General features: G+C 40.1%; 1 protein-coding gene across 3 annotated transcripts in view; it reads left to right on the top strand.

Moving 5' to 3' along the window:
* sox5 (SRY-box transcription factor 5) overlaps positions 1-26,089 on the top strand; it is a 384,599-nt gene that overhangs the window by 147,031 nt on the left and 211,479 nt on the right. For all 3 annotated transcript variants that reach the window (XM_041780726.1, XM_041780725.1, XM_041780733.1), the window contains one exon: positions 11,349-11,408. The gene's annotated coding sequence lies outside the window, so the exon portion shown is untranslated. The remainder of the gene's footprint in view (positions 1-11,348; positions 11,409-26,089) is intronic.

Below are 26,089 nucleotides of genomic sequence, written 5' to 3'. Positions count from 1 at the left end.
TTGCCTGACTGAAATATCACTGGTCAGACATTAATATGTTTTTTCATAGGGAGAAGACCTGATGCATTTAATGTCTGAGTGATGTTGTTAGAAAATCAGGAATTAAAGTATTCAGATATATTTAACTTAAGTTATATCAATCACAGATAGGCCCCTCCATTCTAGAAGAAAATGTAGGGCACTGATCATCAACTGGCGGCCCGGGGGCCATAGTAGGACCCCCAAAGCTTCTTGTTTGGCCCTTGAAAGATCATTAAATTCAGAAAAGGAGGAAAAGAAGATGTGGTTTAAAGAGAATCCTTTGGCTTGAAATGTCTGCAGCTGTCAAATCACTGGTCACAGAGCTACAACGGCACCATTAATGAGGAAAAGTAAACTTTAGAGGACATGTAGCCAAAGAATTTTACATAAAACCACAGATCCATTCAGCCAGTGTTACTCAACCCTGCTCCACCAAAGAGCCAAATTGTTGAAAAATACTTTTGCAAGAGCCACAATCTAAGTGGTGAAGCAAAAACAGCTTGAAGTAGCAATAACAATAAGTTAAAGATGGCAAAAATGGTGAAAAAGCAACAAAAATGGGTGAAAATGGGGAGGAAAAGGTGGAAAAGGGGTTAGAAAGTAGCAAAAATTGGCGCGCCGGTAGTTGAGTGGTTAAGGTGCGCGCAAGCGACCCGGGTTCGAATCCGGCCCGTGGCACTATTTCCTTCATGTCTCTCCCCGCTCTCTTCCCTGTTTCTGACTCTATCCACTGTCCTATCAGATAAAGGCAAAAAGGCCAAAAATAAATCTTTAAAAAAAAAAGAAAGTAGCAAAAATGAGTGTAAAGCGACAAAAAAATGCGTTATAAGTGACATCAAATGGTCCAAATTTGGCAAAATGAATGACTGAAAGGTGACTAGAATGGGCAAAAAATATGAAACAAGTGGTATTCAGTGGCAAAAGGTAGCTGAAATGAGTGAAAAGTGGTGAAAAGTGGCAAAAATGGGATAAAGTGGCAAAAAGAAGAGGCAAAAAAAGGCAAAGAAACTGGAAAAAACATGTGAAAAAAGGAAAAAATGGATTAAAAGTGGCAAGAAAGTGTCAAAATGGGCAAAAAAAGCAGGAAAAAAGTGGTATGTAATGGCAAAAGGTAGCTTAAATCGGTGAAAAGTGGCAAAAATGGGGAATAATATTTTCAAATGAAGACATAAAACAGCCACAGTTGATCACTAATGAGCCTCACGTGGCTCCAGAGCCACACGCTGTCACTGATTTAAGCAAACATTAACCTTTTAACTTTCTAATGTACTCACCCAATGGTGGAAGCAATAATATCATGGACTTCAACGTTTCAGTTTGTTTATGAAGGCAAACTAGAATCAACACGGTGCATTTGACTGTGAGGTTTATATTCAATAAGAGGCAGAGCTCATCTCCCAAATGCTTATTAATAGTTTCCATGTGATGCCACACACTTACAGAACCGCACACCTGGCGGGCAAGAGAGGCCTGCAGCACATTTTAGAGAAGTTAGCTCAGTGTTTCAAACGTGTTTATTACTTTATTTTTATATGAAAGACAGTTGTTCAGCTTCAGTAACTGACAATGAGGCTGTATTTCTGCAGAATTCCTTTAGAGAAAGAAAAGCCAAAGAGGAGAAGATTGTTGATTATTTAAGATGCTTCCCTGTCTCTTTAGAGAGCGAGAGGATGGACTTCTTTTAATCCTGTCATAACATAACCATAACTTTACTTACCCAAATGCACATCTAGCTGTCCTAACTTTTGTAAGCTTGTATCCTGGTGGCGGTGTAAAGAGAAGACAAATCTATTCGGTACCCTTGCTTGTGGGACCTGAACAACTAGTTAGTTAAAGTAATTCTGGATTGATATGAGCCTACAATGCAAGTCAAATGTTTTGTCAACACTCTAGCACAGCCATGGGGGCCATGCTTACCATGAGAAGTGAGCATCACAATCTAGAGCAGCGTTACTCAACCCTGCTCTACCAAAGAGCCAAGGTGAAAAATACCTTTGCAAGAGTCACAATCTAAGTGGTGAATAGTGGCAAAAACTGATTAAAGTGGCTATAAAAATAAGCACAAGGTGGCAAATAATGGTCAAACAAAGGCAATAAAATGGCAACAAGGGGCAAAAAGAGGCAAAGTAGGCATAAAATGGCAAAAAGTGGGTGAAAAGTGGAAAAAACAGGGAGAAAAGGTGGCAGAATTGGGCGGTAAGTGGCAAAAAAGGGTGAGAAGTTACCCAAAAATGAGTTACAGGTGGCAAATATGGCCATACAACAGCAAAAACATGTCAAGAAAGCAGTGTAAAAGTCACTACAATGGGCAAAAATGTGGGGAAAATGGTCAAAAAGCAGCAAAAACAGGGCCAAAAGTGAGTTTAAATGTGATTAAAATTGAAAAAATCTGGACGAAATGGTCAAAAGGCAGCAAAAACAGGGCAAAATTGAGTGTAGAAGTCAGGTAAATGGGTCAAAATATAGGAAAAATGGTCAAAAAGCAGCAAAAACAGCAATAAGTGAGTGTAAAAGTCACTCAAATGGGCAAAAATGTGGGGAAAATGGTCAAAAGGCAGCAAAAACAGGGCTAACTAGAAAAGCACTTGGAGAGTGCAGACCTCCGCCGTTAGCCCTATCTCACAGTAGTAAAGAATTCTTTTAAAAATTCCTGGATCCAGATGGTGATCCGGATTAGTCTTAAAATCTAATCAGTGTTTCCTTATTCCATTTCTGACATTTCCTGAAAATTTCATCAAAATCTGTCCATAAATTTTTGAGTTATGTTGCCTACAAACAAATGAACAAATAAACTAACTACCCTGCTGGTCACATAACCTCTTTGGCAGAGGTAATAATCAGTGTAGAAGTGACTAAAATGGGCAAAAATGTGGAAAAAATGGTCAAAAAGGAGCAAAAACAGGGCAAAAAAATGAGTGTAAAAGTGACTACAATAGGCAAAAATGAGGGGAAATTGGTCAAAAAGCAGCAAGAATGCTGAAAACAGAGGCATTTAATGGCAAAACGTGGCTTAAATGGGCAAAAAGAAGGGGAAAATAGGCAAAAATGGGATAGAAGTAGAAAAAAATTGCAAAAAGAGATGGCAAAAGTTGACTTAAAGCAGTAAAAATTGATTAAAAGTTGCAAAAAAATTTGAAAAAAAGGCAAAAAATTGCCAATAAGGACAATGGAAATGTACAAACAAAAAAATAAAGGTTGAAAATTAAAGCCATTTGTTTTATTTTGGGGCTTCAAACTGATTAATGTGACAATGGATAATTTCTGAGGTCAAAGTTTCCCTTTATAAAGATTTTCTGATGGAATAATAAGACAAATTAAGACAAAAAAGAGCCAGAAATCTTCACAAAAGAGCCACATGTGGCTCTAGAGCCACGCATTGAGTATCGCTGATCTAGAATCTGTTAGATGTCACTTATCTAACCAGTTTTACACACTGCACCTTTAAGCAGAAAGACACTGGAAAATTTGGAAACAAAAGACACTCAGGAGGAAAAGCTCACCCAGCGCTCTGGTTTTAGAGCGTTGATGAGCTCCTGTCCCTGTTCTGCAGCCTCCAGTTACACACAAAGCATTGATTGCACGCTGACAAACTAAAATACACCCTCTTCCAAAAAAATTGGAACAGCGAGACCAGTTCCTTTATTTTTTGCTGTTGACTAAAAACATTTGGGTTTGACTTGAAAAAGATGAATATGAGACAAGAGATCAGTATTTCAGCTTTTATTTCCAGGTATCTGTCTAAAAATTACAGTTTTTAACCACAATTAATCTCAGGATTTCTGTAGTTAATTACAGTCTGACCCTTTTTCATACGTTATAACTTTACTATTTAGCATTTTAAACTGTTTTAGTGTCATTTTTTTTTTACATTTTTCAGTCTAAAACTAATGGTTGGCTTCCTGTTAAGATACAAACCCTCCCTTATTGGTAGATTGAAGATTTTTAACATGAACTCAACCACTGAAAAGAGGAACTTGTCATGGATTGAAAATGATCTAAAAGAACATTAAAAAGGTAGACAGGGCTTTCAGGAAACAGTCGGGGTTGGCTCCTCTTGAACGTAGCATCCAGACGATCACTATTATGTGTGTGAGTATGCCCAGTCTGTAGCAGCAGCAGCTAAAGCGCTCTCCACTGAGTCACCTGTGGAGCTCTGCTGCTGGTGCTGCACCAGCGGAGGTTTACGTTTGAGGAGGAGATATCCAGCTTGTATTGATAACATGCCCAGATATCCAAAATAACACATAACGTTTTTCCTCAGTAAAGGGCGGAAATCATCAGAATCCAGTCAATAAATGGTCTGTTGTGACTCACCTTACAGATGAACACAAGTTGGAGTCAGTGAGAGGAGATGCAAAGGCAATTAAAGTCTCCTGTCACCTCAAAAACTGCTGTATCTGTGCAGTGCGAGCCCATTTAATCCCCTGAGCTGTAGTAGATGTGCAGATACGAAGAGTGACGTTGCTGGCATCTTAAAAGTGATTTTAAATCATCCAAGGCTGCAGGATGGACTTTTTTGCGGGTTAAAACAAAAATAATCTTCGCTCAGGTCTTGACCCGAGGTTGCCATGGTAGCTTCTTCTTCTCTCTCCTCTTTGGTGGGGTTGTAAACCAGCTACATGCATACCACCACCTGGTGTTTCAGACTGAGTACATACCAGGGCACAGATTGATGTTGCTAGTGTGAAAGCAAGCCAGCGGGGGAAAGGGGGGAGGAGGATCACAGCGTGGTTCAAAACAACTGGACATAATGTGAAAGCGCCTTTAGTTTGCAGGGCATCACATGACGTCTGGGTTTTGATTTATTTTGATGTTGTTGAATTATTATCTTGATCATATTTTTGGTTAGATTCTTTAAGTGTTTTGGATTTTGCTGATGTTGTTTGCATGTCATTTGTTCATTGTCTTTGTCCTTTATTTGGGTTTTGTTGTTTTTCTGTTTGGTTCAGGACAGGTCAAAGCACTTTGTAATCACATGTTTTTAAAAGGCTATACAAATGAAGTAATTATTACCTCCGCCAAGGAAATTATGTGATCGGGTGGGTTTGTTTGTTAGTTAGTTAGTTCGTTAGTTTGTTTGTTAGCAACATAATTCAAAAAGTCATGGACGGATTTTGATGAAATTTTTAAGAAATGTCAGAAATGGCATAAGGAAGAACTGATTAGATTTTGGGACTGATCCAGATCATCGTCTGATTCCAGGAATTTTTTAAAAGATTCTGTACTATTGGCAGATAGGGCTGATGGCCGAGGTCTGCACTCTCCGAGTGCTTTTCTACTGTTGTTACTACTTTACACCAAGAGATGGCGGACATGAGTAACTTCAATCCCAGCAGCATTTGTGGGTGTGTTTCTATTCAATGTTTTGGAGTTTATAGAGTTTGACAGACGCATGCCCGGTCGAGGAGACGAGTCGGAGCATAACAGAGAGAAAGACAGCGAATTGTAGCGAGAATACTCACAATGCTGGGAGGAATAGAGAAATATTCACCCTCTGCCATGACTTCCAGTCAGCCGGTGAGACCATGGGTGAGACTGTCAGTACATCTGTTGGCACCGGCAGGCAATGCTTCCACCATGACAGTCCACACGTTGTGAAGCTATTGCTTTGCCTCACCATGTCTCCACCCCACCAGAGGGGGTAATCGGTGAATTAGTTTTTGGGAGTGATCTGGATCACTGTCTGGATCCAGGAATTTTTTAAAGGATTCTTCACTATTGGGAGATAGGGCTAATCGCGGAGGTCAGCGCTCTCCGAGTGCTTTTCTTATTATTATTATTAAAGCGAGCAACCGTTCATGTAACTCCTTCTAAAACTGGTCGAATTTGACCTCAGATCAGACCTCTGACCTTTTTCTCTGTTATGTTTGTTATTTCATGAATGTAACTGCCAGACTTTGTTTGTGAATAAAGTTGAATAAAAAAAATATAAAATTGGAAATGCATTGTACCGATAAATCACGGCAGCTCTGTTCTGAGATAAACGGCGTCTCAGATGAATGAAGCCTGACTGTTTTTCCCCTTGTTATTCTAGTGAAGAGTGCATTTATTCATTTACTTAAAAACACATAATGGTGATTTATTGTAAATATGTTTTGTGAGTTGTATATTTCAGAGAAAGATCCATGCAGACAAGGGTTTATAGAATCAAGACCACTAGGGAGTGACTTATCTTAATATCTCTTTTTTGTGAAGATGCCGAATAATAAAGACGGCTAATGCAGCAAAGTTCTTTGGTGGCTGCTTCTTTTGCCTTCCAGGCCTTTTAGCCCAGCAATGCTTCTGAAAACTGAGAACTCTGACATGCCTCAGCTTTACATCTGCTCATCACATCTAGCTTACACTTTCCTGTGCTCTGATCATCACTGTTTAAGACGAACACAGATTGTTTGGCCTTTAGATGCACTGTCACCACCTCTTGCCTTGGCTTTGTCTGACTTTATCTTGCGTATGAAACCAAGGAGAATCACAGACACAATTGCATTGTACTAAATGTGCAGATAACAGGCTGAATGTCAGTCCCCTAAACTGGAAAATCTGTTGATATGCAAGTACCACACTAGAGAGTTGTACTTCTGGGATGTTCTCCTGTCTAACTGGAAATAAATACTCTTTCCTTGTCTGCAGATCTCCTTTTTCTCTCTTCTTCAGAACCGAGACATCCTCTTCTGAATTCCATGTAAGCTAGGGATGAGTGAGCAGGCCTCCCATAGATTAACCGCCAACTGACTTAAAAGTTTCAGTCAGACTTCAGTGTGATAAGTTGTGTAAAAGTCTTAAAACACACGAGTCCCAAGGTTTTTCCAAACTTAGTTTATACAAGCAGCACTGTAGCGTTGTCCCCGAATCACATCGTCCAATATTCCCCCGGAAAAGACTACACAACGGCTGCTTCCAAATCTGATTGGTGTTATTTGTAAGTCAGCCTAAATCTCAGAGAAGCTACACACACAAATGGAACAGGGCTTACTAATCCATTTGTAAGGCAATAGGCAGGCAAACAGGCAGGGGAGAGCTTGCCAAGTGTTGTAATCACAACTAAAGATGATGAGCCCACTCCCTTCCCCTACACTCTACAGTACTGTGTGTCTGTGTGCATGTACGCGTGTGCATCTGCATGTTTGTCCTACATCGCCTCCTTTACAAAACTGTGACAAGTGAGAGAGAAAATGAATCAGTATCAAGTGGATAATCTACAAAAGTACACTAGGAGCTTTTCCACCTTATGCAAGTCCCCCGCTCATTCATTTGCAGATACCACGCAATCTCTGTGAGAACAACAACAAGCCGGCGATAGGAGTTTTCAAAGGCAGTAATTGTAAGCAGGTTAAGGAATAAATTAGAATGATGACAAAATACAGAGATAAATCCAGCTTAAGAGAGATGTACGCCACTGTTTATTTGATTTCAGCTTCTCTCTCTATCCTGCTCTTTCTCTCTCCGTCATTCCTGATCTTTTTTAGTGGGGTGGAAAAATGGATTTTTGTCAGTGATTTGGCCCTGAAATAGCTTATTGTCTAAGGCAGCCACTGTGCGGGTATAACGTCAACATCACATGTGTGTGCGAATGCACTCGCTTGTTTCCATGGGGAGTAATGGCCGTGGAAGTGTGTATTGGCTCTGCTGACACAATACACCACTGTGCTCATTGGTTTAGACTAGTGTGTGTGTGTTTGTACTTCTATACTTGTTATTTATAGATGGAAGAATTCTAGTACGAAGGGGTGAGGGTAACAGAAATGTAGGGAGCAAGAGGGGGTGGGAGACAAAGAAGGGGATGAGGAGAGGAAAGAATGAGACAATCTTAAAGCAAGGACCAGTTCATAAAACCACCACTGCTTTGTAATTCTTTTGCCCTCTCACTTTTCTACAAAATTGCACCCATAGACTGGAATTAGCTGGTTTTAGGCCCTGACCAGTGACCGGCTGGTCCTCTCATTTAGTCACTGGTTTGTTTACCAATCCCAGAAGCAGGAACGTGAGACGCTTCCTGTCGTTTCATGGCGAGAGACCCTGTGCTGCAGCCACAGATACACAAGCACATGTTTTTACTGAGGAGAACAACATTTGTAGGCTAAAAGTATATTTCAGGGATAAAAATAGAGATTTCTTTTCTCTTTTCACTTATAGCGTGTGTCCTTTTTATGTGTGCGTGCACTCCCACTGTGCACGTGTGCACAGGCTGGGGAGTGGAGTAAGCTGGTATAAAACTCAGTTAATATTTTGGTTGTTTCATTTAAAAGATTTGGCTGTGGCCAGATCGATCATTTTCCTGGAGATATTATAGATCATATTGATAAGTGGATATTAAAAATTAGGGATGTGCAAGGGATCTGATATCAGTGTCGGCCAGTGTTAATTTCGTCGACTAAAACTATGACTAATAGTGGTTGTCAACAGCCTTTTTTTCTATGACAAAAACTAGACTAAGACTAACAAAAATAGATCTGTGATGACTTAAACAGACAAAAACTTAGTTTAGTTTTGGTCAAGATGACTAAAACTAGACTAAAAATGTAATTTAGTTTTCATTGGAAATTCAAAATCTGTGATATTTCTCTACTTTGGGTAAATCTGTCAAAAAACAATGCAGCTGTATCTATTCTGCCTCTCAGCTGTAGAGAGCAGAGACCCCAGGTTAGACAGGGTGCAGAGAACACACTACCATGATTTGGTACCAGATTTAGGCAAAAGAATAAATGCTTGGACTAAAAGTAAAGAGTAAACTGTGAGGACTTAATGGATGGAAACTAGACTAAAATGTTTTTGAGTTTTCATTGACTAAAACTAAAAAGGTTAGAAATGACTAAAATGTTACTAAAACTAAAAGAAATTTAATAATAAGACTAAAATTAAAGATAGCTGTCAAAATTAACACAGGTATCTGCAGATATTAGCATTCAAAAACAATTATGGTATCAGCAGATATACATATTTCTGCTGATATTTACAACTGATATTCTGGCTGTAATTTTCATTGTAAACTGACTTTAAATTTTAACATTTGTACTTATAAGTTTGTGGAGTTTTAGGCTGGACCAACAGACCTACACCAGTTTACGTCTTTTTCTTTTTTCAGTCTCAATCTTTAAACCTTAAGAAAGTTTTAAGTACTCAAGTTTGTTTCTTACTTCATCCTAATGTATTAAAGTGTGTTCAAAGGACTGGTGTTTTAGGGCTGAAACTACAGCTGAACGATTTGCAAAAATAATCTAGTTGCGTTTTTTTTTCCCGATATTGCAATTTGATATGTAACTCTTATTAGGTTACTCAACTTATGCATTTTCAAGAAATTCAAGCAATAAATCCATCATATAACCTACACTTAGTCAGGAACACTCATCATACATTTAACCATTTCTTTGCAAATTAGATATAGTCTACAGTTTTACTTGGCAGAGAAGGCTCTGCTCTAAAGATGCTCCCTGGGTTAGTCAGCATCGGCTTGACTTCCAGGAGCGTCAGCTAGAAATCCCCGTATGGATGGACACATAAATGACAATGTGTATTTAAAAACTGAAATTATTTCAGAAGCAATTAATCCACAGTAGCATGAATCTGAAATGAGGATGCAACAAGCTTGAAGCTATAAAGGAGGAGGCTGGGGTGGAGGAGGCTAAGCTTGTAAAGCTGCTTCAAAAGAATGAATGTATTAAACTGCTATTGTGACATATTTCAAGTTTAAGAAATGCAACTTATGCGATTTGTAAATTGCGTTAGGCTATATTGCAATTTAATCTAATTTGCAATTAATTTCCCAGCCCTACTGAAATACATATCAAAATATCAGTATTGACATCGGTGTTGGCTAAAATGTATCTGTAAATCTCAGCATATTGAATATCATGCATCCCTGATAAACATAATAAAAGTTTTTGTCATCACAAATACCATTCAGTGAGGCAGTGGGAAGGAAAGACACAGCCAGGTCACAGACTATAGCTGAATGAAGCAGTCATTGATTATAGATGAGTGTTGGATAATTCAGAGAGAAAACAGCTGAAGAGAACAACCATGTAAACTCTGTTGCTCTGATTTTATTTCTTAATCATTCAGGTTGTATCAAACAACCAGAGAGTTGATCACTGTGTAAATCTTTCAGCAGTTATAAGATTAACAAAGACATGAAATTTATTTATTACAGCCTGTTTTATTGTCAACATCTCGTCAGTATGGGCCAATACCAGTATCAGCATGCAGCCGATACTGGTATCAGCAGGTCAGACCAGGAACAATCTGGAAATCAGATTGGGTCCATCATATTAGTTTTGGTGCATCTCTGCTTTCTTTGCCTTATTTGTGCCTCCAGCTCTACTCCGTTTTAAAGTTGTTAACGTTGTCATATCTCACTAACATTTACTGAAAAATCTATGGACTGTCAAGTTGTAAAATCATATTTTTTCATATTCATTTTTAAGATTTTTGAATCGCGAAAATTAAAAAAATAAACAGCAGATTGAAAAGTGACTTAACTGAGAAAATGATCAAACTTAAAGGGATATTTCAGTATTTTTTAAGTGGAGTCGTGTGAGGTATCTAGCAGTAGAAGTGGCATAAGCCTCCAGTGATTTCAGCGAGATTTGCTCCTTTTACAAGGACTCATGGGCACAGTTTCTCTGCAGAATTAACTACGTTTTTGGTCAAAATAGGCCTCAAAACAATGTTGGCTCACATGTTCGTACTTTTAAAACATTTAAGCATTTCATTTTATACACAGAAGCCTCTGTGTGGTTTTCTTTTTACTATTTTGCAATGCATGAGCATGCAACCGGTAGCAAAAGCTTGCTATGTAAATTGTGACAAAAACACAGAGGCTTCCTGGGTAAGAAATAAAATGATTTAAATGTTTTCAATAGCGCCTGGATTCGGGCCAAAATTGGTGTGGCCATTTTTACCAAAAACTAGCTAAATTCTGCAGAGAATCTGTTCCCATCTGTCACGCTGTAGAGCCTGGAGTCTTTCTTAAAGGAGCCATGCTCACTAAAATCACTGGAGGCTAATGTCACTGCTACTGCTACATACCTCATACAACTCAACCTCAAGAATACTGAAACATCCCTTTAAAGCAAATGTTTTTTAGAGCAAAATGCTTTGAAACATGTCAGAATATACGGTTTTCCTCTCCTGTGTCTTTGAGTAAGTGTTAAAAGTAGAACAGTTTGAGTTAAAACTTTAGAAATTAAAAAACATTGATAAGAAATCCATCAGAGTTGTCCATCCAGCTTGCTCTCGCCCTCTTGCTTTTTTACTTTCCTCTTGTCTTTTTCATTTAAATGAAAAAATAGTTTTTCATGTAATGATTCTGTTTTGTTTTTCTCTGTGTTTAGGAGTGAGGCGCTGAATACTTGTGGACATTTTCCTCCTGAGGCTGCTCAGACAAGACTGTGGTAAGGGCTCCAACTTCTTTATTTCCCTCTACTGTTCTCCTCCTTTCTATTTTACATACAGAGTCTATGACAAGCTCCATGTTCAGTCCAGGGAGGATCCCTGAACTATAATGAGACATCACTGGCCAACTAAAGGTTTACTTATAAGGTTGAACGGTTGTTTTCACAGTATCTGTTAACTTACAGTCTCTGGCCACTTTTATTAGGTACAACTGTTTAACTGCTTGTTGACATAAGTGGCTAATCAGCCAATCACATGACAGCAACTCATGCACTTGGGCATGTAGACAGGTCAAGCTGACTTGCTGCATCAGAATGGAGAAGAAGGAGATTTAAGTGACTTTGAACGTGGCATGGGTATTTTAGAAACTGCTGATCTGCAGAGAATGGTCCATGATGGGAAAATATCCAGCGAGCGGCGGTTGTGTGGATGAAAATGCCTAGTTGATGTCAGAGGAGGATGTGCTATCTGGTTTGAGATAATAGAAAGGCAACAGTATGAATGCACAGCATGTTGAACCTTGAAGCAGAAGAGCTACAGCAGCAGAAGAACACAGCAGGTAATACTCCTGTCATCTAAGAACAGGAAACTAAGGCTAGGCCTCCTTGATGCAGTGCATACTGGCGAGTTCCTGTTCTTGGGAACAGAGGTCTGGACGCGGTCTTGTCACAAATGACACCTGAAGCAGGAGTTTTGTGCTCTTCATCACATGAGTTAAGTTTTGAATTTCTAAAATCTTGTTTAGCAGCAAGAAGGAAGGTCGGCATGTGAAAACGCCGATCAACTTTGATACGTTTCATACTAAGCTGGTGCGTTAGTCGGACTAAAGTAGTGTCAGTGGAGAAGATGAACGTTGATAACATTAAAAACAGCGTTAAAAACTAAGACAAGCTCACACTTCACAGCATCAGTCAGGTAAAGAAAGAGAGAAAAGAGAATCAATAGAGGGCTCTTTGAGAAAAATAAACAGGTAAGCTCATGTTTTATTGTTATTCTCTACTCTGCTGCTGTGAAGTTGATATTATCATTCAGAAGATTGATACATTTGATGATTATTTAAATATTTTTGCGTGTAATGAATGCAAGGTTGTGTATGAGTGTGCATTTGTGTTGTAAAAGATCACATTGTTGATGTTTGCGCTGAAAATGACACGTGCGTTAATATGGCCCTGTCCACGGTGCTGACATGTGTCACTCACAGAGAGGGAGAAAGGCTGTAAACAGCTGATTCTACTCTCAGGGATATTTGGAGTGATTATTGTGATTGCTCCGGTTTGTCCTTCTGACTGTATTGTTGATGAAATCTGTGACCCAGTGATCATGGATGCTGTTGTTTATTGATCGGGCCAAACGCGTCTTTCCTGCACACCTGTATGTGACGTAGAGAGACAGCAGCATAGAGAGAGGAGATGAAGTGGAGAAGGTTTCATCCATCGGTGAACAGTAGGCTATACAATATCCTGCATTAAATCTGTCTGGCAGCAGGTGTAAGGAGTGTGTTTGGATGAATAAAGAAGTAATGCTACTGATTTTATCGGTATCATTAAGGATAAAAATAAATAATCACTTACTGATAATAGCACTTAGAGATGAACATGTGTACACAGTTGTTTCTGTTGTAGTTCTAAATCCATAAATGCATCAAAATGAAAAATTATGATTAAAATGCAAAGTAAGAGTAAAATAATTACTAAGTGGAAAGTTATCAGTGTGATAAAACATATCAGTCTCCAGGTTTAAGTCCAATAGAGCAGCTTTGGGACGTGGTTGAACAGGAGATTCACATCATGGATGTGCAGCTAATAAAACTCTGTGATGTTATCTTGTCAGTATGGACCAAAATCGTTGAGGAATGTCTTCAACACTTTGTTGACACTATGCTATGAAGAATTAAGGCATTTCTGAAGGCAAGGGGGGCTCCCATCCAGTACTAGCGAGGTGTGCCTAATAAAGTGAGTGTAGATCAACAAATGTCAAAAACACTGAAGTGACTTGAATGTTGTTGGTCATCTTTCATCAGTCTGAGTAAAAGTTAACCCTCTGAGCACTCAGCTGTTCCTTAACCACGTCTTTAAAAGCTTGTCAAACATCAACCCTGTGTGCCCAGTCAAGCCCTAAACATCCTCCGAACATCGCCGGTGATGTACTGGGAAAGCACATTTTGCATTATCATACAAATGCGACTGTTTATGCCATTGGAAAAGTGCAAATGGTTTCTGAAAGCTGAGAAGTTGTGCTTCATGATAAGTTCAACTTTTCTCACTTAAACTCTAACACCAGATTCCCTTCTTTTGCTTTTCTTGATTTAAAACTGTTAAAACACTTTTAACATGCACTAAATTATAAATAACTGCCTGATATTAAAAGTTCTTTGTACTCTGGAGAAATGAGTGAAAGCACCCTCTCACAGGATGTTTTCTGGGCCTTTCTGGGCAGAGGCTCAGGTGTTAATGGGTTAAGAATATGTGTGCTGCAGTAATGCCACTGTAATTTTAAAACGGTTATGGGCCTATAAAGACAAAAAGGAAAAAAAAAATCAGAAATAACTGAAAGATTTTCATGCGCACACTAAACATTAGGGTTTTTTTGCACAAACTTCTCCTCCCATCTCTTGGAGACCAAAGAGTTAAAAAATAATCATTCTCTGAGAAAAAGTCTCTGAAATATTCACATATTTACAAAAAAGTCCTTGTGCTTTTTGGAATTGGCTTCTTTTAAATCATTATTCAAAGCAGTTCCTGTCTGCAGAGACACAGAGGGACACGTCACAGCCTCTCTGTGTCTCTTTCTCGTCATCATGAGTCATTCAGGCTCTCCTACAGTTTATAAGTCTGTGCACTTCAGCTGTGCACACGACATAGTGGTGGGAGGGTGGTGAATTTTTTTTTTTTTATTTCTTTATTCTTTCTTTCTTTCTTTTTCTTTCTTTCTTTGTCTTTCTTTCTTTCTTTCTTTATTCTTTCTTTCTTCTTCTTTCTTTCTTTCTTTTTTATTCTGTCTTTCTTTATTCTTTCTTTCTTCTTCTTCTTTCTTTCTTTCTTTTTTATTCTGTCTTTCTTTATTCTTTCTTTCTTTCTTTCCTGTCATCAATAGAAAATGAAACTGAGAACGTCAGCAGTCAAAAATGTCCTTTTAAGCAGTTTTATTAGGGTAAGGCACAACTGACATGTTTCGACTCGTGGTCTTCTTCAGTGTTAACATATATAAGGGGACTTTCTGGGTGCTGACATTCTTGGTTTTAGTGAGTCTTTTTTACCGTGCACCAGTAAGAAGTTTATTGTTGGGAGGGTGCTCCCTTTTTGCTTTATTATCCATAGAAAATGAGCCACATCAAGACTCATATATTGATGGGGATGTGCTACTGAGCTTTCTGCTTAAGGTCAGGTGCATTTGATGGAGTTTAAGCTTACAAAAATGTTATTAACTTTAAAAAATAATTGCATTATGTCTTGAATTTCAGATTCATAACCCAGTAAAGACCAGAATATTCTTGGTAACAGATTCGTAGTGGAGTTTCTACACAGTTTACCAAACTAATCTTTTGCCATCAGGTGTCTCGACTGTACAGTCAGTTATCCTCCTGACTCCCACATTTTTCTCTCTTGGGAACTTTGACTCTACGACAGAAAACTTTTTAAAGAGTTGAATTTGACTGGTAAGTTTGTAAAAGTTGTGTCAGATCATCATATGCTGCGCTGGGCTGTAATCAAAGAAAGCAGTGGACAGTGGTTTGTGAAGAACACGGCATGGAGTCAGAGATGGACAGTGAGAGCAAAGCCAGATATAAGACAAATGACCATGAAATGAGGCACAGCTGATACTGTCTGCCTGCTCTTTGTCTGTGTGTTCAAACCCAGGCAGTTTGTGTCACCATCACAGACTGTGGTCTCATCACTGCTCTGTGGAGGAGATTCTGCTTGCGCTGGTCATGCTTGTGTAAGATCGTATGAGCGTCAGGATGTGGCCCTGTCATATCGGCCATGACTCTGCCACCTGTGCGTGTGCATGTGTAGACCAGGTTTACCTTTGCTTTTGTATCTTTGGGAGTGTGTGTCTGCGCGTGAGTTTGCGTGTGTGAATGGTGAGTGTGTGTCTGCGCATGAGTTTGCATGTGTGAATGGTGTGTGGCTTGTGCTGCAGGCGGGGAAAGTCCCTGTCTCCACTGTGCCAGATAGTCGGAGGGGACACCCAGTTTGGGTTTGGGTGAGTTGGTTTTGTGGTGGGGGTTCCCCGTCAGCGTGAGAGGGGCTTGTCTTCTGCTTCAGTTTCACTGGACTGTAATAACCTCGGCAAATTCACTCTGAATATTACCCTGCTTTATTTGCTGTGCACCAAATGATGTCATTACCCATCACACCCTTTCCCCCTTTTTTTCAATTTGTTCTTTTAGGCTTTTATAAAAAGCAAATGAAACAGAGCTGCAAAGCATTTTAGTGTGCTTCTGTTTCTGCAGTTCAAGGTGATTTTGGTGTTTTTGAAAATTGAATTACAGCATAGAAGGAAATTTAAAAGGCATCGTGCAAAGTTGCTTGCTAGAGCTGCAGATAATTTGTTTTAAAGGTAGGCATGAGTGAAAAAATATCACAATTTTGGATGGTAGGATCATGATCTCGATATCATCTCAGATCTGGTTCATTCTGATTTTTGACTGATCTGTCAGGTACTGACCAGAAAAACCTAACTTGTTCACCCCGATGATTTCTAAACGCATTAAAACTGTGTTTACAAGTCTATTTAAATTAGTATTTGCTGCATTTTCTGCACTACTTTTATATTGTGATTTATATGTGTGCTGCTTCTACATCTGTGTTAGGGTTCATCAAGAACGCTTTTACACCAAGGTAAAAAGATAATACTGGTGGCGTGGACTGGAGTGAATGGTTAAGTGGTGTAAAAACCACTTTGAGTAGTTGGATGACTAGAAAAGTGCTTTAGACCTTTTGCACAATGGTTCTCACCAGGTGAGTCAGGACCCAAGCTGAAGCTCTTTCCAGACCTGAATGTGTGCCAAGAGAAACAAACTGGCATAAAAGTTTATGTACGGCAGCCCAAAGTGGCTATACAGTCACTTTTTACTGCTATTTTTCAGTTTTTCCTATGATTACATTTCAGTATTTGTCTCAAGATTTCTACTTGTGTAACTCTGTGGTCTAGTGGAAATTCCTTAAGGAATAACCAGATTTAACCAAACGCCGTTGGGAATAATGAAGTAAGAGATGTATGCATGCATATCCTTCTGTAATGCTTGCTTTATGTCTTTGTTCAGTTATATTTTGTTCCATTTTGGGTCCAAACTACAACATTTTTCACTGAATAAATTAGAGCGGTTGGAAATTTTTCAAAATTTGGGCCAGAATTCTCTTAAAAGGAAACCTGCATGATCAGACAAGTTAATCTTGTTAGAGATGAATTATGTATAAAGTGGACAAAAAAAAAAAAAGTTAAATATGTGAGTTTATAAACTCACCAGGAGGCTGCCATGTTTTGGTCCACACTGGTACTCTGACGTCACTTAGCCACAGCGCTCCTCGCCGTTTCTCCGCAGTAACCGCTGTTTCAAACTGGCAGCCAGAGTCAGGGCTTCATCTCAGAGACGCTGCATGTCTCACAAATGGGGAGTTTTATGATTTGAGGTCTCGTCTATTTTTTCTTGCACCACGAGCGTTTATCGGTCAAACTAGACGAGAAAATGTTAAATACAGAGCCATATTTACCTTGTTGTAGAAAATATTTACGTTCACATGGGTAGAATATGTTTGAAATCTGTTTCTTGATGAACCAGATGAAGGCCACGAGCTAAAATGTGTCTGTTTAATAAAGTTGTTCCCCAAACTTCCACTATTTATGACGCTGTCTGTTTCCACACAGTTCAAAATGTTGCAGTTAAAGATAAACACAGTACTAAAACACTTCTGGTTTGTGTTTTTCAAAATAAAAAACCCAATTTAGCATTTCTTTAGGGCTCTCCCTTCGTTTGTACATGATGCTTTTATTTTGGAAAGCTACTAGCATCCTACCGCTATACACTGAATCCAGTCACTTGTAGGGAGTTTTACTGAGGTAAAACTTAGGAGGAATGACGGATCTTTGACAGCAGGGAGACAACGCTAACACGCAGCAAACTTGTGCCTGGTATGAAAGACTGGCAGCAAGACATACTGCCAGTCTGGAGAACCGGTTACTGCAGAGGAACGGCGAGGAGCGCTACAGCTAAGTGACATCACAGTATCAGTGCGGACCAAAACATGGCAGCCTCCTGGTGAGTTTATAAAATTAAATGACTCAAAATGCAGATATCTGCTGAGTTTTTAGTTCTATATACATACTACAGATACAGATATCTATCCAACAAGATGAACTTCTCTGATCATGCAGGGTTCCTTAAAGGAGGTGGTGGTGGATCCTGATGTTTGACCAGTTGAGGACTACTGCTTTTGCACACGTCACTACTCTGACATCACACCGTCCACTGGACAGCAGATGTTAAAAAGGTATTTACAGTACCCTTCAATGCCTTTTCATCCATCATTGCATTGGAGCTTTATTTTGGAGCAATAAAAATGACAGAAAGGGACAAAACAGCATCAGACTACTACTAAATGGAGTGACTTCCTTTAAGGGCGCTCACAGACAGAAAAAGACATGAAGATTGGAGTAAAAAGAGGCTTCTCTCTGCACACAGACGGAGATCTTTAGGAATACAGAAGACTTCAGAAGAATTAATGACTGCATGACTGTCCACATGAACACCTCTGAGTTTAGTGTTTTATTCAGAGGTGAAAATTTGCCCATAAAACCAGAGACTTCTGATTCAGACAGCTATAACTCGTAACCAGGTCTGACAGGTATGGCCGACAGCCTGCTTGTTCACTCCGATTAAACATAACTGCACCCTAAAAATGATGGAGTAAAATCATTATTGCATTTACAAGCATGTGAGATTTTTCAGTTACTATACTGAAAAGTGTGCCCTGCTCTTTCTTACACACACAGACTGTCAGTAACACATGGTGCCTTTAACATACAGAGAGCAGCATGTAGCGCCACATTAGCTCTCAGTGAGCCCACTAGCATATTAGCCGCTGCAATAATACAGCAGTTTACAACAGTCAAATAACATCCTCCATCTAACCAACAGTCTGTTAATGTTACACACCACTCAGCAAAAAAAACCCTTAGTATTTACTGTAAGATGAACTTTGAGTCTTCCTCATGAAGGTGATGGTCCTCAGTAGCTGATTAACTCAACTTTAGCTGCTCCTGGTTTATAAAATCCAACCATTCTGGTTTATTTGGAGAAGAAAGAGAAAAGTGTGGATAGTTCAGAGCCCTGCTCCTCTGGTCCATGATGTTTCTTCCTGCAGCTGAAGTTACAGTATGTTCACTGCTGATGCTAGCTGTATGAGCTACAAAACTAGCCTCGGGTTCCACTTCGTCTGAGCATTGGTCAGGTAGATTTCCCCAGTCCTCCAGGTCCACTGGAACTTTATGCTAGACTCAAACCCAGCCTATGCCTGGGCTTCTGCTCAGTGTTTCCGCTATACTTTTTTGTCCCCGGTCAAAATGACTGGCAGTCCTCAAGAATTCCGGCCATTTAGAACAACTACCAGACATTTGCTTTAACATTATTTTGCTGCATTAACAGCAGCAAAACGCATAAATCTGATATTCTGTGATACATTGATACATACAAGTCTGTGCTAAACGGGAGAGAGGACACATTTTTATTTCCAGACCTGACCCAAAACCGAGACAGAAACCAAGCCAACAATAAACCTGAGTAATTATTACCCTGTTATTACAGACTGGTAGACATGTACACATGATTAGACCCTGGATCCGACTACACAAAGACTTTCTCTTATTTTCCTTTGTGTAAGTGGTTTAGAGTAGCAAAATAAAGGCTGCACACCTTTCCATACACACGCAGTCAGTTACACATTATACGCCCATGTAAAACTCATCAACAACAACAGTTAGCTTCACATCAGCACTGTTAGCCTGTTAGCACAGTAAACCATAACTTTGCAGCTTACAACAGCCAAATACCATCCTCCACCAGCATCCAAACATAACTCCCCAGTGCTCTGTTAACTGGACACCGCGTTAGAACTCTACATTTCAAATGAAAAATGAGTCTTACCGTCAGTTGCTAATATCAGTCCTCATGATGATATCATTGTAGCATCTGCTAAACCAGTAAATCCAACCATCCTGGTTTATTTGGACTAGTCCCGAAAAGACAAAAGCTCCACAGCAGATAGTCCGGTCCAGTCCTCCTCTCATTAAGGGCTTTTCCAAGAATACTTCTGCTAATTAGCCGGCTAGGCCTCTCTCTCTCTCTGCTGCTGCATCAGTGTTTACGACAGTTCCCTTTGATTCAGCCTCTTCATTACTCGCAGCAATGACACTCAAAATTCCTCCATCCCGCTGATGATATTAAGCCTTTGGTTAACCAGGAAAACCTCACTGAGACTAAAATTCTGTTTTATGAGAAAGCTCTGGTCAAACTTTCCCACTTTCCTTGCATAGTCCCCAGGAATACTGAGCATGCGCAGAGAGATAGGCTTGCTTTCATATCATTGTGCATACAAAATTTGCCATGTGCTTGCCATCTGAGGAGATAAACAACCCCAGCTCCAGGAGAGCAGTTGTGAGATTAGGCAACTTTTAGTTTATTTTAACACATTCTCGCAACATATCTTCTAGGTTACACAAAATATAATATGCAAGTATTCACTATTTACTTATCTGTCATTGGCATGTTTTCTGCCGGACATTTTGACAGGTTATATTTTTATCTGCCAGACTTCCGCCCTTTTTATCGGCCAATGACCGATAATTGCCGGCTAATGGAAACTCAGCTTCTGCTACTGTATTTTATTTACACCTTTGGTAATTGGCATGTCTTCCATCCTGACATTTTGGCTGTCAATGTCTTTTTTTCAGGGAATTTGTGGACTGAAGTTTTATTCATGAGGGATGTTCCGATTCCATTTTTTCCTTCCCGATACGATTCTGATACCAAGATGTTTGGTACTGATCCGATACCGGTGTGAACTTTCTGGGCTGACTGCAGACTAACAAGTTATTCTAGACCTATATTTGACTCAGAACATGGCTCAACAGATAGAATCATAATGTACAGCATCTCTGAAGTTGTTTTTCTGCTGATTATTGAGTTTTACTGCTAAATACTAAAATAATAGTAATACAGGGTGCATTTAAGTTAGCATCTGAGCTTGCAGTAAAAAATGATCATAATTCAATTAAAATGGATGAAAAAGACGTTCAATATCAGGTTTACCGGTGTGGTTTTAATCATTAAAGTCCCCAAAAGTCACACGACTTCAGACTCGCTTAAAATGCTGCTGCAAGGATTCAAAGGCATCAATAGTGTCAATGGGATGGCACAACAGCTAGCTGTAAGAGGCAACAATTTATGGTTCAAAAGCTATTTAAAGTCTGATAAACTGTGTCATTTCCTGTCGTGTACGACGGCGCCGGTCTGGAAGGCATTTTAACATTTACATTCAGAGAAAAACTGTCACGCAGACACCATTCTTTGCTGCAGCACTGGGTCCTTTGGTTCTTCTTCACTGCTCTAAAACGGTAGCTCGTGGATGCAGCGTTTTCCGGCAGCAAGGAAAAATTGAATTCCAGTTTATAGTGCTAACAGGTAGCATGGCTAAATGAAACAAAATATAAAGCTAAACCAAACGGTATCAGATCAGTGCATAAACTTGTGTACTCTCCGATACCAATACCTGCATTTAAGCAGTATCAGATGTATTTCTGATACTGGTATCAGAATCAGAACAGCTCTATCCCCCCCATCTGTTTTAGCAGAATTGTCATCTATCTGTCAGACAACAGTAATACAAGAGTTCTTGTTGCTATTCCCGTACTGTATTAGTCTATGATAGAAACACATAAATATCTCCCCCAGATTTACGAATCCAGACTCTCAGGTTTGACTTAAAATCTGCAGCATCTGACTCTCCCGTGGCCCGTTGGTCTACATCAGTAAAAGAGCTTTAATATCATTTCTGTCTGAAATACTTGTCTGTACTCTGCATCTTCATGCATGTCTTTTCTATGTGGATGAGATCAGCTGAACTGTAATGGAGTCGTCAGAATGTTCTTAACATCTTATCACATGTGAAAGAGCATCTCCCTGCAGTAAATATGCTATACTCAGTACTTGATTAGCTCAGCTCCATGTCTCGCTGTGTATTTCTTATGCTGAACAGATCCCTCTCCTCCTCTCTCCAGCACTGTCCAGAGCTGTAAGAGAGCTAATTGGCAGCTTGCTTGCCTGCCGCGACGGTGATCATGCAAATGTATTGGTGCTTACCAATAGCCGGGCCCATCAAAACATTACGATGGCCATTACCCAGAGCTGGTGTCGGCCTAACGAACATATGCTATCCCCCCACAACCTCCCCTCCAATTCCTAAACTCTTATTTATGTGTTTAATTTAATGTGCGAGGGAAGAATTTCCGAAATTAAATTTGGTTTTTGTTGGTGCCTCCAGAGAGTGGCGGTGTTATAATAACATGGTAATTTTTTACACGTCTTTATGAGAAATGAGAAAATTAATTCTTTCTGACAAGCTGTAATTATTGGGCTTGGAACAGTTGCAGCTGAACAGTTTGGGCTGTGGTCGCCTGGCACCGAGCTAAAAGAGGGAGAGAGAGAAGATGGGGGAGACAGGGGGGGGGGTCGAGTTGTAAAGCCAGATTCATATGCACTCACAAAGAAGGGAGAAGAATAGAAGGAGGTGAGTGGCAAGATGATGGTGGAGGACCTGAGGAGAGAGTGAAAACTGGAGGGTCAGAAAAGAAGCAGGAGCCTGGTAGAGGAAGAGACGAGGCAGAAGAGGAGAGAAGAATGGGAGGATGGTGGAGAGGAAACAGACCTGAGAGGAAGACGGCTTAGGAGATTGAGGAGGAGTCCAGAGGAGACGCTCAGTCATGATGCAAAAACTGAATGATTTCATCGTTAGAGAGCCTTCTAACCAGTGATAAGTCCTGTTAGAGAGCTAGATGCTACCTTTACTTTGATTTCCAAAGAGGTCTTTTATGTGAAGGACAGGTAGCACCATCACAACATCTCAGTTACACATAGAATTGCATTTATCTTCATGCCTCCAGGGGAAGACGAAGCACAGGGCTAGAAGTGATGGAGCCAATTCTATGATAAATTATCCAGCCGATCACCAATACATTCTACTTCTTCATCCTATTGCAGAGATTTAGAGGAGGAGAGGAGGGCAGTGGTAGAGGATGCTAGAGATGAAGGTGGAGTAGGTACATTTAGATGGAAAAGCCAAGAAGAGAAGAACCAAAAGGAAAGAGATGAAGGGTGGAGACAAAGTGAGAGAAGAGAAAAAGATGAAAGATGCTAGAGGACTGGATCGAAGAGGGAAGGTAATGTTAGAGAAGAAAGGAGGGGAGAGATTACTATAAAGAAAGAAGAAAAGATTGGTTAGAGTCAGAGAAATATAAAAAAAAAAAAAGTCAAGGACAAAAGTATTGGCACCCCTGGAATTGTCCAGAAAATACACCATTTCTCCCAGAAATTGTTGCAATTACAAATGTTTTTGGTATACACGTGTTTATTTCCTTTATGTACATTGGAACAACACAAAAAAGCAGAGGAAAAAGCCAAAATTGACATAATTTTACACAAAACTCAAAAAAGAGGCCGGAAAAAATTGTTGGCACCCTCAACTTAACATTTGGGTGCACACCCTTGGGAAAAAAATAACTGAAACCAGTCACTTCCTATAACCATCAACAAGCTTCTTACACCTCTCAACTGGAATTTTGGACCACTCTTCTTTAGCAAACTGCTCCAGGTCTCTCAGATTTGAAGGGTGCTTCTTCAACAGCAGTTTGGAGATCTCTCCATAGGTGTTCAATGGGATTTAGATCTGGACTCATTGCTGCCACTTCAGAACTCTCCAGCTTTGTCTCCAACCATTTCTTGGTGCTTTTTGAGGTATGTTTGGGGTCATTGTCCTGCTGGAACACCCATGACCTCTGACACAGACCCAGCTTTCTGACACTAGTCCCTACATTGCAGCCCAAAATCTTTTGATAGTCTCCAGATTTCATGATTCCTTGCACACAGTCAAGTCACCCAGTGCCAGAGGCAGTAAAACAAGCCCAAAACATCTTTGAAGCTCCACCATGTTTGACTGTAGGTACTGTGTTCTTTTCTTTGTAGGCCTCATTCTGTTTTCTGTAAACAGTAGAATGACGTGCTTTTCCAAAAAGCTCTACCTTAGTCTCATCTGTCCACAAAATGTTCTCCCAGAAGGATTGAGGCTTACTCAGGTACATTTTTGCAAACTCCAGTCTGGCTTTTTTATGTCTCTTTGTCAGCAGTGGGGTTCTCCTGGGTCTCCTGCCATAGCGCTTCATCTCATTCAGATGACCACGTATGGTCCCAGCTGACACTTTTGCACCCTGAGTCTGCAGGACAGCCTGAATTTGTGTGGAAGTTGACTGAGGATGTTTATCCACCATTCCAACTATCCTGTGTTTCATTCTTTTGTCAGTTTTTCTCTTCCGTCCACGTCCAGGGAGATTAGCCACAGCTCCATGGGTTATGAACTTCTTGATTATATTACACACAGTGGATGAAAGAATGTCAAGATCTCTGGAGATGGTCTTTAACCTTGAGATTGTTCATATTTTTTCACAATTTTGCTTCCTAAGTCCTCAGACAATTCTGGGCTCTTCTTTCTCTTCTCCATGCTTGGTGTGACACACACAGGCACACAACACAAAGGTTGAGTCAACTTTTAGACATTCTAACTGGCTTCAGGTGTGATTTCTAGATTGCCAGCACCTGTTACTGCCACAGGTGAGTTTAAATGAGCATCACATGCTTGATATAAAATGATTCACCCACAGTTTTAAAAGGGGGACAATCATTTTTTCTGGCCCATTTTTGAATTTTGTGTAAAATTATGTCAATTTTGTCATTTTTCTTCTGGTTTTTTTTTGTGTTGTTCCAATGCACATAAAGGAAATAAACGTGTATACCAAAAACATCTGCAACTGCAACATTTTTTGGGAGAAATGGTGTATTTTCTGGAGAAATTCCAGGGGTGTTAATACTTTTGTCATGACTATAGATGCATCAGAGGAGAAGAGAAAAGGAGCTGAAGCTGAAAAGAGGTGTGGACAGCAGTGACAGGCGTGGGAGAAGGACACATGTGGAAGTGGATGAGGTGAGATTAGAGGAACGGAAATAGGAAGGGTTGAGACGGGTGGCGTAGTAAAGAGTCATCAGGTAGGAGTCCCTGTCTTTCTGTCTGATGTCATCAGAGGGGTCTCCTCTCCTCTCCCCTCCTCTTCAGCAGCAGCAGCTCCTCCTGTGTCAAGGTTACAAACACATTAATATTCAGTCTACATCCAGCCTGGCCCCGCTCCAGGTCTTTTAGGCTCCTGCTCACACACACACTCTCAAAGCAGCGGCATCTGCTCATACTTACAGAGCTTCTACATCTTTACTCCATCGGGCAGGCTTTCACACAGCCACACATACAACTTCCTCTTCTCTGCCTCATGATGTGCTGAATATAGATAAAGCTACTGATATCATACAGCCATATTGTACTTCTTCGCTAAGGCTGCCATGAAAGCACTTCTGCAGTTGTTGGGCGACTCATTTAGCAAACCACTTCTGTACATTTGTGTGGGCATGCGTGAAAAGCCAAGTGGCCATTTGTTTTCACAGCCTTAAAAGGAGAAGCAGTGTTGTTCTTCTGCCCTCTCTGCCCTATCTGCATGAAAAAAAAACAAGATGTGTGAAAAACAATACTTTCTATTTCTAATCTTCACTGTTTAATTCCACCATTGGTGTGGGGAGAGCTTTTAAAGGTTGTGTTTGTTTCTAAACACCAATGTGATAGTGACACTGTGAATACGGGGTGTGTGCGTGTGTGACTGTGTGTGTTCTTCCACAAATCCTTCCTGTTTATTCATCGAGCATGTTCCATTTTGTCCTGTGCTGTTAAATGTTTCATCCTAGCAAAGGCATGATGGGACCCCCTGGGGATGAGGCATCTGCCCGCTCAGCCACACGCTGAATTATACATGACAGTGCAGGACAGTGTGTGTGACTGTGTGTGTGTGTGTGTTTGTAGGTGTCACTGAGTGAAGTGTCCAGTTTGTTGCGTGACTCTGTTTCAGATCTGTGCTGAGCTGTCTTCACTTGTATATTGTCTGCTGTGCCCTCTGTGTGTGCTGCAGTACTATTAAGGAACTTTTTCTGTTTTAACATTGTGGATCAAACTGGTGACCGAGGGGCAGATATGCGCTGTCAGAGCCGCTGCAGCTCAGAATTTTTCTCTGCTAGAGCTACATGAAGAGCAGCTAGAAGCAATTCTGGCAAAGGGTAGAAAAACAAATTTGTTCTGGATTAGCTGAAATTGTCATGGGTGCGTCTTCACCATGATCAACTCTCTAGTTGTGCTTTCTCTAAACGCTGTAGAAGGGTTAGAGAGAAACACTGCTACTTAGCCTTACAAGAGTTTACTTGTCAGCTCCTGCCAAGAGTGTTTGGCAAACATTTCAGCATGTCCATTTTGTATATTAAATATTTTTCAACTGATTATGAGTCTAACCAGAGATAACAAAAAAATTTGAATGAACCACATTA

The sequence above is a fragment of the Cheilinus undulatus genome, linkage group 23 (genome assembly GCF_018320785.1).
Source record: "Cheilinus undulatus linkage group 23, ASM1832078v1, whole genome shotgun sequence".
Lineage (NCBI taxonomy): Eukaryota > Metazoa > Chordata > Actinopteri > Labriformes > Labridae > Cheilinus > Cheilinus undulatus.
This window is presented reverse-complemented; position numbering and strand designations above follow the sequence as displayed.